Genomic DNA, 13,999 nt, shown 5'->3' with positions numbered 1-13,999 from the left:
ACATTTGTTCCAAGAAATGGAATCCTAGCCTACAAAACCTGCCCTTGTAACTCGTGCTCTCAAGCCTCAGCATCCTGGTAAATCTTTTCTGCATTCCTTGTAGTGTAGTAACATCTTTTCTATAATGGGGTGAACAAAACTGTACACAGTACTCCAAATGCAACTTCACCATCATCTTATACAACATAACTTTCCAACTCCTATCCTCAGTACCTTGTCTGATTAAGACCAGCATGCCAAATGCCTTCTTCACCAGCCTATCTATCCATGGCACTCCTTTCAGTGTTCTATGAACTGGCTTTCCCAAGCCCCTCTGTCCCATAACTTGCCCCAGGGCACTACCATTCACTGCATGAATCCTACCCTGGTATGATCTCCTAAAAACAATAACTTCCATTTATCGGGATTAAATTGTCAGCCTACATGCCTACCTGATCAAAACCAACCTGTCATTTACACTATCTACAGCACCACCTATTTTAGTATTATCTGCAAACTTACTAACCATATCTTATACATCCACATCCATATCATTTATATAAATTACAAATAACGAGGGTCTCAGCACTGACACAGATGCAGTCCTCTAATCTGAGGAACAACCCTTGATCATTGCCATCTGTTTCCTACCTCTGAGCAAATAATGAATCCAGTCAGCTATCTCGCCTTTGGGTCCCAGTGGACGAGCCTTCCAGACCAGCCTGTCATGAAGGATCTTTTCAAAGACCTTATTAAAGTCCATATAGACAACATGCACTGCTCCACCCTCTTCTACACTCTGTTACTTCCTTAAAAAAAAGTCCAAAAGAATAGTCAAATATATATTCCCACACAGAAAGCTATGCTGACTGTCCCAACTCAGACCCTATCTCCCTAAGTGTTGGTAGGTCCTTTCCCTCAAAGACCCTTCCAGCAATTTACCCAGCACCAGTGTCAGACTCATTAGCCTGTAGTTTCCTAGCTTGTTTTTGCTAATCCTTTAAAACAATCGTACTATATTAGTCACTATATTAGTCTCCAGTCCTCGAGAATGTCCCCTGCGAGCAGAGATGAAGCAAAAATCTCTGCAAAGGTATTCACGATTTCTTCTGTAGCTTCCCAATAGTTCCAAGAATGCTATTACTACACTACACTCACCTCTGGCCTAAACTCTCTCATATTCTGGCATGTTGTTTGTATCTTCCATGGACTAATGTAAAATACTTATTCAATTCCCTGCAACTTCTTTCTTCCTCCTTACTAGTTCTTCAGCATTTTAGATCATCATGATAACCCTTGCCTCTTTATTCCCTTCTAAATATCAGGGAAAAAAACTTTTGGTATTCTCTTTCATAATGATCTGGATGATGGAATTGATGACATTGTGGCAGATGATACAAAGAAAGGGGGATGAGCAAGTTGTTTTGAGGAAACAAGGAGTTTGTAAAAGCAGATGGAATACCGTTTAGGGGAGTGTATGGTCATGCACTTAGCGAGAAGGATAAAAAGCACAGAGCATTTCTAAATGGGGAGCGAATTCAGTAATTGGAGGTGCAGAGGTAATTGCGAGTCCTATTGCAGGATTTTCTAAAGATTATCTTGCAGTAAGGAAAGCAAATACAAGGTTAGCATTCATTTCAAGAAGACTAGAATATAAAAGCAAGTGTAACGCTCTGTAAGGTTTCACTGCTAATGTAATGGCTTCTCTGCAGCAGCAGTATATGGGTTATGTCTAGAGATACTGGTGGCTTTGGAATGTATGCAATCCAATGAAAGGTGGGTTGTTTCTTGTGTGTCTGAGAGAAGGTATTCGTGTTCTTTTGTCAGTGAGAGATGAAGAAAGAAGATGTGAGAGGAGCGAGCTGGTAGACAACAGGGCGGAGTGGACTTGGAGTGAGGGTCTGGGAGTCGATGATGCTTGGGGGAAATCGATGGGGAGTTCAAGGACGGAAAACCGTGAGCTCCAACGTGCGCAATAGACTGTTTCATTAAAATGGGCCCTTATTCTTTTTGTTTTCTGTACTAACCCTATAGCCAACTTAAGAATTTTAAAGCTCAGTTGTTTAGTTGCATATGGTGTACCGTCTGATCTTTCATGGCACTGAGTTGTAACAGGGAAACGCATCACGCAGCATCCACACAAACAAGATTATATTGGTTTAGCGGGGGTGGCAACTATCCTCCCCTAGATTTACGCAGCCCAACAAACCTGGGGGTTACACAAAGGTGTATTGCTGAAGTTTCATAAGGTGCTGGTCAGACCACATTTAGAATATGAAGTCTTAATACGTGATGCACTCAGTTCTTGAAAGTATATTCAGATAGAGCACCTTACTCTATTTTGTCCTTTTCACAATGAGGTTTCCTGAATATTTGCACTTAGACTCAATGTCCCCCTTCTACACTATAAGAACCCAAGCATGCATGAAACCATCATAAAGCCACTATAGCCTAACGTTTACATGGAAAAACACAATGTTATTAAACTTTATTTTTTATTGATTTAATTTAGTCTTAATATTTTGATGATACCAAAAGGTTATCACTGATTAGTAAAGCATTGATTTAATAGACAGTATGAAAAATGTTATTCCACCTAAATATAACTTCTCAATTTGAAGCAAATTCATAGGGATTTACAGAGATTACTTGTTTACTTTACGCTGCAGTTACATGTGTTTCTATATGCAAAAATTCAGGAAATTTCATTGTGACAAGGTAAAATGGAGCAGGAAGGAGCTGTGTGTGAGTATACTTTGAAGAACTGAGTGTATCATGTATTAAGACTTTTCATACTTTTTAAAATAATTATCAGCCACTTACCATAGTGAGATGTTGACCAGTGTGTTTTGCTGGTAGTTTTATCTTTGTTACCTTTGAAATTGTCGAGATTATGATCACTGAGAATAAGAAAAATTGTAGAGAGTACGTGGGAGAAAAGGCATTGTCAAAGACTCAGGTTTTATTTAGGAGTTATAGGATAGAGGCATAAAAACTTAATAAAGGGCCACAACAGTAATCAAGATGAACAGGAGAAATAAATAACCCCAGAGAAACAGCATGAGAAGATGTTCAGTATGTTGAGGGCAGTGAAATGGAGTGTTAGTGCTGCTGCACCATTCCAGTGAACAGTAAAGTGATACAGTAGCATTGTGTCTACTATAGCTCTGTTACAGAGCTGGTGGCCTATCTTTTATTCTGCTGCAGTCTGCAATGAGTACATCTGTTCTCCTCATGACCAAATGGCTTTCTTCTGGGTGCTCCAATTTTGTCCAATATTCCAATGACATATGGATTAATATGTTAATTGGTCACATGAGTGTAATTGGGTGGTGCAGTGCAGGCTTGTTGGACCAACAGGACCTGCTAAAATGTGCTGTATCTCTAAATGAAATCAATAAAATCCTGATTCTTGTGCAGTCTGTGTCGAGCCTATATGTTCTGCCTGTCATTTCAGAGGTTTGCACTAAGTGCTTCTGTTTCCTCCCTCTTCCCAGAGGTTGATAGGTTAGCTGGTCATTGTAAATTGGCCCTGGTGTGTAGATGAGTGGTGAATTCTGCAGAGTGTTGATGGGAAGGAGGGAAGAGTAAAAAAAATAGTTTGGTGTATTGTAAGTGGTATTTGATCATTGGGCTGGATCGATGGGATGAAGTGCTTGTTTCCATGCTTTGTGACTTTATAAGGTAGGAAGAAAGTGAAAGATTTCTCATGTCCTGACATTTGACAGGTTTCTTGTGTTGATGTAGCAGAAAGACATGAGGTCATTTTTCAGAAGCTACAGTCAGGCCATAGAGGTTTGCACACAGGACCACACAAACATAAAAAAAAAAAGTGCTTCTTTTCTGATGAGCCATATATTTAAGCCAAGATATAATGATGCATTGAAGCACCTCTTGAATGGTCACAAATTTAATCTAAGATAAAATTAAGATAATTGCTTGTTCAAAATTAGCCTAAATTTCAACTAATACATGCATATACTGTGAAATTCTTAGTTCATTTGAAATAACAATGGGCATCACTATGAAAAGCACAAAAAGATGATGATATAAATTTAGAGGTATCGATTTGACAATCTGTAGCTTTGTAAATTTTAATATGTGGAGGTATCAAGGAGAACAGAAGTTATTGTTGAAATCTAATTAAAAGAAAACAAAATACCAGCAGAAGCATTGAAATCAAGTCATTATTCAAATATAACATGCTATGTTGTAATAATTTTAAATCTTCACTCTATTACAAAACAAAAATGATTTTTGACTTAAGTATATTTTTAAAGAAATGAGATATTTTAAGTTGAATTTATTACATTTAACAGAGATAAAGCTTGACTTTTCATAAAAATATAACATTTAAGTCATTTTAATACTATTAGCTTACCTGTTATTTCATTTCTCATTATCTTCATTTTATTAGTCTACATAGAATTAGATCATATTAGTTCTTGTATTTTTAATTCAATGTCATTTTATAATACATTTATGAAGTAAATTGAAATAAACCATTTTGACTCTTTATGATTCAGCCAAAACAATTTCTTCTGTAATTTTGTGCATATATTGCCATTAATGTTAATGGAATTCTTTCAGTTGTTGAGGAAATATGTTTATATTTTAATGGATACGAACAAAGCAACTAATCAATCGAGATTCATAAGGGAAAAGCAGTACTATATAGTAAGTATCAGAAAATTCCTGATACAGGCTGAAATAATTCAGAGGATCTTTAAAACATAAACAATCAACATTAATAGAGAATTTTCAGACTGGCTTCAGTGTCCATTCCTTTCCATATGCTTTGTAATCTTTAACTTATTTTCTCTTTCCTAACTTTGACAGCATTCTTGATAGGAAACAGTGACACAGTTTCTTGTTCCACAGGTTTTGCATGACCTGCTGAAGGTTTTTACATACAGAATTTTTTGTCTCCTACCTTAATGCATGTAGGCATTGGTTTTAAGCAGATTGAACTGCTATTGGGATAGTGTATCATTTAATTTTATAAAATGCTAAAAAGGTGTTTATTAATTTCAGAAATATTAACTTATTAATATTACAACAGCAGAGAAGCAGCATGATAACATTAATCATACATGCAAGTGTATCCAAAGCTTAATAAATGAAAATAAAGCAATAACATTGGATTTTGAAAATATGATCATGTGAACAGTGCATTAAATTGGTTGCTGTAAAAAGAAATCAAGTGCAGTGCTTTTCCTATTGGTAAATAAAAAAACTGATGTCAGATTGATTGTTAATTTTCTGAGGTGAATAAATTGTTGACAACTACAGAAATGGAGAAAGACATGTGCATATGTAGGCACGACTGTAGATTTATAATTTGAAATTAATCATTCAGATACAAATGAGACGTTGAATTATTGTAAGGCTGGAAAACAAAGACTCAAGGTATACTTAATTATCCATTAATTTCTTCTCTGAATAGATCTTTGTCACAAGTATGTATGCTGGGCATTTATTAAATTTTGTTGAGTTTGGAGCATCTTGTTGATGCTTTTCAATGCTGCGCACTAGAGATAATCAATTCAAACTTGACATGCTAAAGTAAATAACAAATGTCATCCTGGATGAAGCCCATCCAAAAATGAAAACAACTTCCATTTATCATCTTAGTTTCAGAATGGATCTACCATGATGGAAAATACTATATTTTCCTGAGACATGCCTACTCCATGGTTTGTTATACTTGTCTTTCATTCATGATCAAGGATGTATATTTGAACAGAGATGCTTATACTTAGATAATCCAGAATTAATTTCCTAGTGGCTTTGGTAGATCAGCATAAAAAAAAACAAGGAATACAATAGCCACCATCTGTAGGATTTCCAACAAACTTCAATTGCAGTTACCTGGAAAAGCTCCACAGATATTTTGCCTCTAAGTATGGATCTCTTCTTTGAACATCATTTAGAAACTTGGTTGTAAAATTATACAACCTGATTGCCATTTTCATCAAATGGTGAACATAGTCAAGTTTTCATATGACACAACATTGATCAGCTTCATTTCTAGCAGTGACAGAATGGCCTACAGAGGAGTCCATACAATAAAAGAGCTGATCGTGGATTACAGGAGGAACAGAGAGAGGCTCAGCCCGATCACCATCAATGGGAATACAGTTGAGAGGGCGAGTAGTTTCATGTTCCTTGGTGCACACATCACCAAAGATCTCACCTGGACTGCACACACGCTTCCTGAAATGCAATCTGTTGGGTGGATGCTCCACATCCATAGTAGGTTGGTTTGCTGTAATATTAAGTTTTCCTCATGTGATTGTGCTAATTGAATAGAATTCCATTGCAGCTGAATGTGGCCTAATTTATGCTTTCATGTGATTTGGAAGCACTATCCAAATGAACACATTAGAGTCACATTATCAAAAGTGAGGTTTTGGGGTATTCAGCAGCTCATGATAAAGTAGGATAAAGTCAGCATGGTTTCCTTCAGGGGAAAACTTGCTTGACAAACCTGTTTGGAGTCCTTGAGGAATTAATAGTTAGGATAGACAAAGGAGAGTCAGTGGATGTTGTTTTCTTGAATTTTCAGAAGGATTTTGACAAGGTGCCAAAGGTATTATAGGATATATATTGCCTGACTGGCAGGATGCAAAGGGTCAGAATAAAGGGCCTATTCTGCTTGGGTGCTGGTGATGAGTGGTGATCAGCAGGGGGCAGTATTGGGACTGCTTCTTTTCACATTATATGTCAATGATTTTAATGATTGAATTGATTGCTTTGTGGCCAAGTTAGAACACAATACAAAAATATGTGGAGAGGCAGATAGTGTTGAGGAAGCAGGGAGACTGCAGAGGAACTTGGACAGATTGGGGAATGGGCAAAGAAGTGGCAGATGGAATATAGAGTAGGGAATCAGAATCAGACTCTGAATCAGATTTATTATCACTGACATATGGTGAGAAATGTGTTGCTTTTTGCCAGTAGGACAGTGCATAGGCATAAGATTACTCTAAGTTACAAAAATAAATAATTAAGAAAAGCAATAATGAGGTAGTGTTCATGGGTGCATAAATGGTTCAAAAATCTGATGATAAAAAGGTGTTCCTAAGTCATTGAGTACAAGTCTTCTGGCTACTCTAACTCCTCCTTAATGGTAGTAGGGCATGAAACATTGCTGTAGGAAAGCAGCATCCATTATCAAAGATCCTCACCACCCAGGCCATGCTCTTTACTCGCTGCTGTCATCAGGCAGAAGGTATAAATGCTTTAAGACGTGCATCAGCAGTTTCAAGGACAGTTACCACACCTCAACTGTCAGGCTCTTGAACAAAAGAGGATAACTACACTCATTTAAGGACTCTTTTATCTTGTTACTTCATGCTCATTATTTATTGCTACTTATAGCTGCATTTGCACAGCTTGTTGTCCATTGATCCTGGTTACAGTTACTGTTCTGTAAATTTGCTAACTATGCCCACAGAAAACTAATCTCAGGGTTGTATGTGGTTGAAGTTCAAGTTGCTTTTTATTGTCATTTCGACCATAACTGCTGATACAGTACACAGTAAAAACGAGACAATGTTTTTCAGGACCATGGTGCTACATGAACAATAAAAAAAACTAATACATGTATGTACCCTGATAATAAATTTCACTTTGAACTTTTAGTTATGACTCAAGAAAGTCATTTCTTGTTTTAGACTGATTTAATTTTCTATTTCTTTTTCTTCTTTTAATCACTATTTGTGTTGGCGCATGGCCTAGTGGGCAAGGCATCAGCCTAGTAACCTGAAGGTCACTGGTTCGAGTCTCAGCTGAGGCAACGTGTTTGAGTCCTTGAGCAAGGCACTTAACAACACATTGCTCTGCGACGTCACCGGTGCCAAGCTGCATGGGTCCTAGTGCCCTTCCCTTGGACAACATCGGTGGCGTGGAGAGGGGAAGGCCTGCAGCTTGGGCAACTGCCGGTCTCCCATACAACCCTGCCCAGGCCTGCGCCCTGGAAACTCCAGGCGCAGATCCATGGTCTCTCGAGACCGACGGATGCCACCATTCAATCACTATTTACTACTGTATATGAAGAAGCCTGGCTCAAAATATTCCTCCCATGTACAGATGACAGACTATAAATAAATAATTTGTATGAAACTTCAGAAATATAAAATTCTAGAATTTTTAAAAAATGAAAATGACATTTTATTGTGTCACATAACAAAAAATTAAATTTTACATTAATTTATTTGGGAGTTCATGATTGTCATAAGTGATGCTGCAACTTGATAGATTTGTTTTGTTAAAGACCTTGTTGATATTCCATCATATTACAAAGATGAGGATGATCCTTGTAAAGTAAAAGTTTGTGACCAAGTTAATCAGTAAAATGTTTTCAGTTAGCAAATTCTCCAGGCAAATAGCAGGGCAAGATTTAGAGGTTGAAAAGAGCAATGGGTAATCCATGGCCGATACCTCAACTAAAAAGCAAAATCTCAATGAAATAGATTAAATAGTCAAAATAGAAGAAATATTTACTCTAACCTAATATTTCAGGAATGATTCAAGAGGAATGCAGTTCTGAAGTATGTTGGATATTGGGAGATATTTGAAATCTTGTGTTGTGCTTATGGGTTGTGAATTTTTCAACATTTACCCATTTATTGAAAAGGTAAATAGACTTTAACAAAACCTTGCTAATGCAGGTAATCTGAGAGCTCAGATGAGCAAACTCGAACCAGAATGATAATAACTTACATATCTTGAAATGCAATGGTTATGCTATTAGCATGACAATCCAGTTTAAGCAAATACGAAGTAACCTTGAAAAGGAGATCTAAAATCACATCAAAGCAGGATAAGACTTTTGGAACAAGTATGAGGTATCTTTTAAGTCAGAAATTTTGATCTACTGAATTTGACTGTTGATTGCCCTTTCAAATGGATTATAAAGTCACTCAGTTGTACAGTACCTAAAGACTAGGAGGATCTGAATTTGTACAAGGATATCTAGGAGTGATATATAGGTCACATTGTTTGATTTGTGTGTGCCAGCCACTCATTGTTAAACTGTGGCCATAACATGGTCTGTCTGATGATCATCAGCTTAGCTCAGCAGAATGACAATATGGCAGATTTTGCTCTGCATAGCAATCCTTAACACACTGACTTTGATAGCTGTAAGTAAGTCTGCATCACTGCCTGACAATAGAGGCAACCAGCTGAATGTGTACACAATGTTCACAAAATTTCCCCTACCCCCATCTCTAGCCCTACTCAACACCTTTCCCAAGTCTCAGAGTGCACTTAAGAGTCAATAAAGAATTCGAGAGACACAAAGTGCATTTATCATCAAATTACGTATGCAGTATACAATCTTGAGATTCGTCTTCCCCCCACAGACATCCACAAAACAAAAAAAATGGAACTCGTTTAAACGAAAACATCAACTATGCACAAAAAACAATTTGCGTATACAACAACAAAAACATCAATTCCTATTCACACACAAATGGCAAGAAGAAAGAATGGGCAAAAACACAGAATATAAAACACAATATTAAAATAGTCCACAATCAGTTCAGCTCAGTGTTCATTACCTGCAAGCCGCCTCAATTCAAAGTCACCCAAAAATAACCGCATAAATTACTTAATGTTTCACTCAGGCAAAAGCCTCTTGAAATTTAGTTCAATTGCATCTAAAACTCCCAATGGCAAGGTAGTGTTTGGATGGCCAACAGGGCAACAGGAAAATTGTTCTTCCATTCTGTTCAGAATCTAAGATGAAAAGACAGCATCATTACAGTGAATTAACTAACAGGTCGGCTGCCCTCACCCAAATTTCTACATTTGCACCTCAAAGCAGGCATCATCAAAACACATCAGCAAAATATACAGAGCAACATTCCAAAGATAGCAACATCGTGATTAACTATTTTAAAATTTTATTTTACTACATATTATCAAGTTAAGTGGTTGACCAGAATACTCTCCTAAAGCCTTTGCTACACCCTTCGTGCCTCTGCAGCGACCATCAAATGATCCCATTTGGGCCAAGTAAGTTCATTACTGAGTAAACTGCATAATCATTTTGTCAGAAAGGTTCTAAAACTACTATTTCATGCACATGTGTCTGCTTTAGTCAACACTTGGTAATGCCTTGTCAGTTACGAAGTTTTACATGGGAAATCTCCAACTATCTAGCAACCTCAGGATTTTGGTAATGCTGGACAAGCAAACGATTGGATCATCTTATTACTTTTACATAACAGAATAATAAATATTTCAATGAGCTTGGTGAATTTGGAGGTTTTATGGTTAGGGTATTCAAAACCTCTGTTATCCCTGACTATGAATATAAAGTCAAACGTTACCGTCATTCATCCATTGATGCTCCCCATTTGCAAAGAAGGATGTCAAATGGCCATCTTGGACCAGAAAATGCAGCAACTGCTCACTGCATATCAAACTTGTGAATTAATTAGAGAAGCCGATTATTTGAGAGACTTATTTTGCTTAAAAAGTACCTTGAAATTATGCTTTAGTCTGAAATAGCAGTGTTCATATTTCAAGCAGAGTAACATGCTCTGGGACGTGTTCCAAGGCAGGAATTTATCATGAAATAGAGATAGAATTAATGTCATCCAAGTTTATAATGTCACCTCAGCCTGTCACATGCCTTGTCATAAATTGCAGATGCTAGCCTAAAAATTGATGGCAATGAAAGCACTGAACTGTGTGAGCAGAGGTCAGGAAAAGAAGAATTCATTTTCTTTCCCTCACCTGGTAGTTTTTGAAGATTTATTTTCTCTCCATATAAGTTGCAGGAGATGCAACATAATAAAATGAAGAATATCTGACCACGGGAAGCATGTGATATATATTTTCTTGGTATCCTGCACAGGATATGCTGTGGTTCATTCAATTGACTAAAACCAAGTCAGACTGCTGTCTGCAAGAATGTGTTTTCATAAAACTGCATGCCTTCTTTGTTACATAGGACATAGAACATAGAGCAGTACTGCATAAGAACAGGCCCTTCGGCCCACAATGTTGTGCTGAACCAGCTAAAAGTACTTCAAAAACACCCAAAAACTAATTCCATCAACTTAAACAATGTCCATATCCCTCCACCTTCCTCGCATTCATGTCTATCAAATGTCTCTTTAAAGCCTCTAATGTATTTGCCTCTACCACCATGCCATTTCTAGGCATTCACCACTCCCTGAGTAAAAAAAAAACTTACCGCTCACACCCCCCTTTGAACCAACCCTTTCTCACCTTCAGTGCATGTCCTCTGGTATTAGATATTTCTACCTTGGGAAACAGATATGCTTTGTCCACTCTATCTACACCTCTCAATTCTTATAAACCTCTATCAGATCTCCCCTCAGCCTATGCCGCTCCAAAGAAAACAACCTAAGTTTGTTCAGCCTTTAATGATAGCACATACCCTCTAAACCAGGAAGCATCCTGTTAAACAACTTCTGCTTCTTCTCCAGATTTTTTTCTGAAAATGAAGACTGAATTTCACTCTAGTCAAATTTTTAATCAAAAATTTGTTTTTTTTTGCAGCAATTAATATTTCTTCCAGCATTTTTCGAACATCATCCCATAATACTTGTTAAAACATGCAATAAATACCAAATTTTTTGTTGGAAGATGTTGGTTTGTGAATCATGGTTGGGGGATGGTGCATTTTCAGATATGAAACTTATAATGTGTTCATTAACTATAACTCATAATGTGTTTAACACCATCACTCCTGTCATCCTGATCAGAAAGCTCCAGAACCTGGGCTGCTGTACCTCTCTCTGTAACAGACTCACCGACTTCCAAATAGGAAGAATGGAATATGTGTGGATCGGGAACATCTCCACCTCACTGGTAATCAACACTGGCACACCTCAGGGATGTGTGCTTAGCTCACTGCTCTACTCTCTCTATACCCATGACTGTGTGGCTAGGCATAGCTCAAATACCATTTATAAATTTTCTTATGATACAACCATTGTTGGCAGAATCTCAGATGGGGACGAGAGGGCATACAGGAGCGAAGTATACCAGCTAGTTAAGTGGTGACACAGCAACAACCTTGCACTTAACCTCAGTAAGACCAAAGGGCTGATTGTGGACTTCAGGAAGGGTAAGTTGAGGGAACATGAACTGATTCTCATAGAGGGATCGGAAGTGGAGAGAGTTAGCAGCTTCAAGTTCCTGGGTGTCAATATCTCTGAGGATCTGACTTGGTCCCAACATATCAATGCAGCTATGAAGAAGGCAAGACAGCGGCTATATTTCATTAGAAGTTTGAGGAGATTTGATTTGTTACCTAAAACTCACAAACTTCTACAGATGTATCATGGAGAGCATTCTGACGGGCATCACCATCTGGTATGCGGGGGGGGGGGGGGTGTTGCGGTGCTACTACACAGGATCGAGGTTAGCTGCAGAGTTAAAAAAGTTAGTCACCTTCATCATGGGTACTAGTGTCTGTAGCATCCAAGACAACTTCAGGGAGCCATGCCTCAGAAAAGCGGCTCCATCATTAAAGGACCCCCATCACCCAGGACATGCCCTCTTCTCATTGTTACCATCAGGAGGGAGGTACAGAAGCCTGAAGGCACACACTCAATGATCCAGGAACAGTTGCTTCCCCTCTGCCATCTGATTTCTAAATGGACATGGAACCCATGAACAACATCTCACTACTTTTTTTAAAAAAAATTCTTTTTTGACATTACTTACAATAATTTAACCGTTTGATATATATATACTCACTGAAATACAGTTTTTTTCTATATTTATCATGTATTGCATTGTACTTTTGCTGCAAAGTTAATTTCCTGACATATGCCAATGATATTAAACCTGATTCTGATTCCATATATAGAATTTAGTACTCTATGTACGGTAGGTGATAGGTGTGCCTGTAATAGGTGTTCTTAGTGAAAGAGCAGGTAGAAATGTTACCTCACAACTCCACCTACCCTTGTTTGCACCTGGCTTTCTGTGCTGCTGTGAGGAGCATCCAAATGTGTACAAATGTACCAAATTTATAACCATATGTACTGACATTTTAAACTCCATTAATACTTACAGTTATTGGGTAACAGTCCATGCCCTTTCTATAGTGATGGATATTGATCAGGTGGCAGATTTCATCACGCACGCTACCAGTGCCTGAACATTTGTACTAAGAGACTCGAAGACACTTTCTGCTCTACTGCATAAGATTTCTGACCAGACCTCCTGTACAAGAAGATGGTCTCTTGGTGTCACAATCTACCACATCATGCCCCAGCATTTTACTGCACCCTGTAACTGTAACAGATTATTCTGTATTCTGTTATTGCTTTTAACTTGTAGGTCCTCAATATACTGATAGTCGCAACTTGATCCATCGATGAGTACCCAAGGCAAGAAGACAGAGTACTTTCAGCGTGCCAGATTTACACTTTACCAGCAATATGACATAGCCTTGTTGCCACACGGCAGCCAGTGGAAAGGCTGCAATGCTACTTAAATGGGCCAATCCCTAACTAGCATGGAGGAGTGGCTTTTAATGGACATGTAAGATTGACACTTACTGTAAAATTCCACCCAAAAGCTGCAACACCAGGACTTTTGGCCTGCAGGTTAGTATAACCCCTGCAAATGTCCCACTATACTTCACAGAAAACGTGTCACTATGATACCCAGGATTATCAGCCCACTAGCTGCTACCCAATGTACTATAGTAGTTCTAATGCCCCAAAAGGTCACCAGCATACCCTCCCCGCAGGATATAGTAGTCACGGACGTGCCCCCTCTCCCCAACGTTCCTGATCTTACTTACTGACTGCTTAGCCAGGTGAGTAATGTTCCCAGACTCATCAGGGACTTGGGTGCAGGATCCCTGACCAATCCCAGCACATTGCACCGCAGGCAGGAAGTTCAAGGCCATCTGATTTTGCAAGGCTGCTGTCCGACCAACCATTATTTCAGCTGGTCAGTGCATCTTCTATGTGCTTGAATGCTGCATCTCCATCACAACAGCCATGCAGAAAGC

This window comes from Hemitrygon akajei, chromosome 8 (genome assembly GCF_048418815.1).
Source record: "Hemitrygon akajei chromosome 8, sHemAka1.3, whole genome shotgun sequence".
NCBI classification, from domain to species: Eukaryota; Metazoa; Chordata; class Chondrichthyes; order Myliobatiformes; family Dasyatidae; genus Hemitrygon; species Hemitrygon akajei.
The sequence above is the reverse complement of the archived record's forward strand: the minus strand, read 5'-3'. Positions refer to the sequence as shown.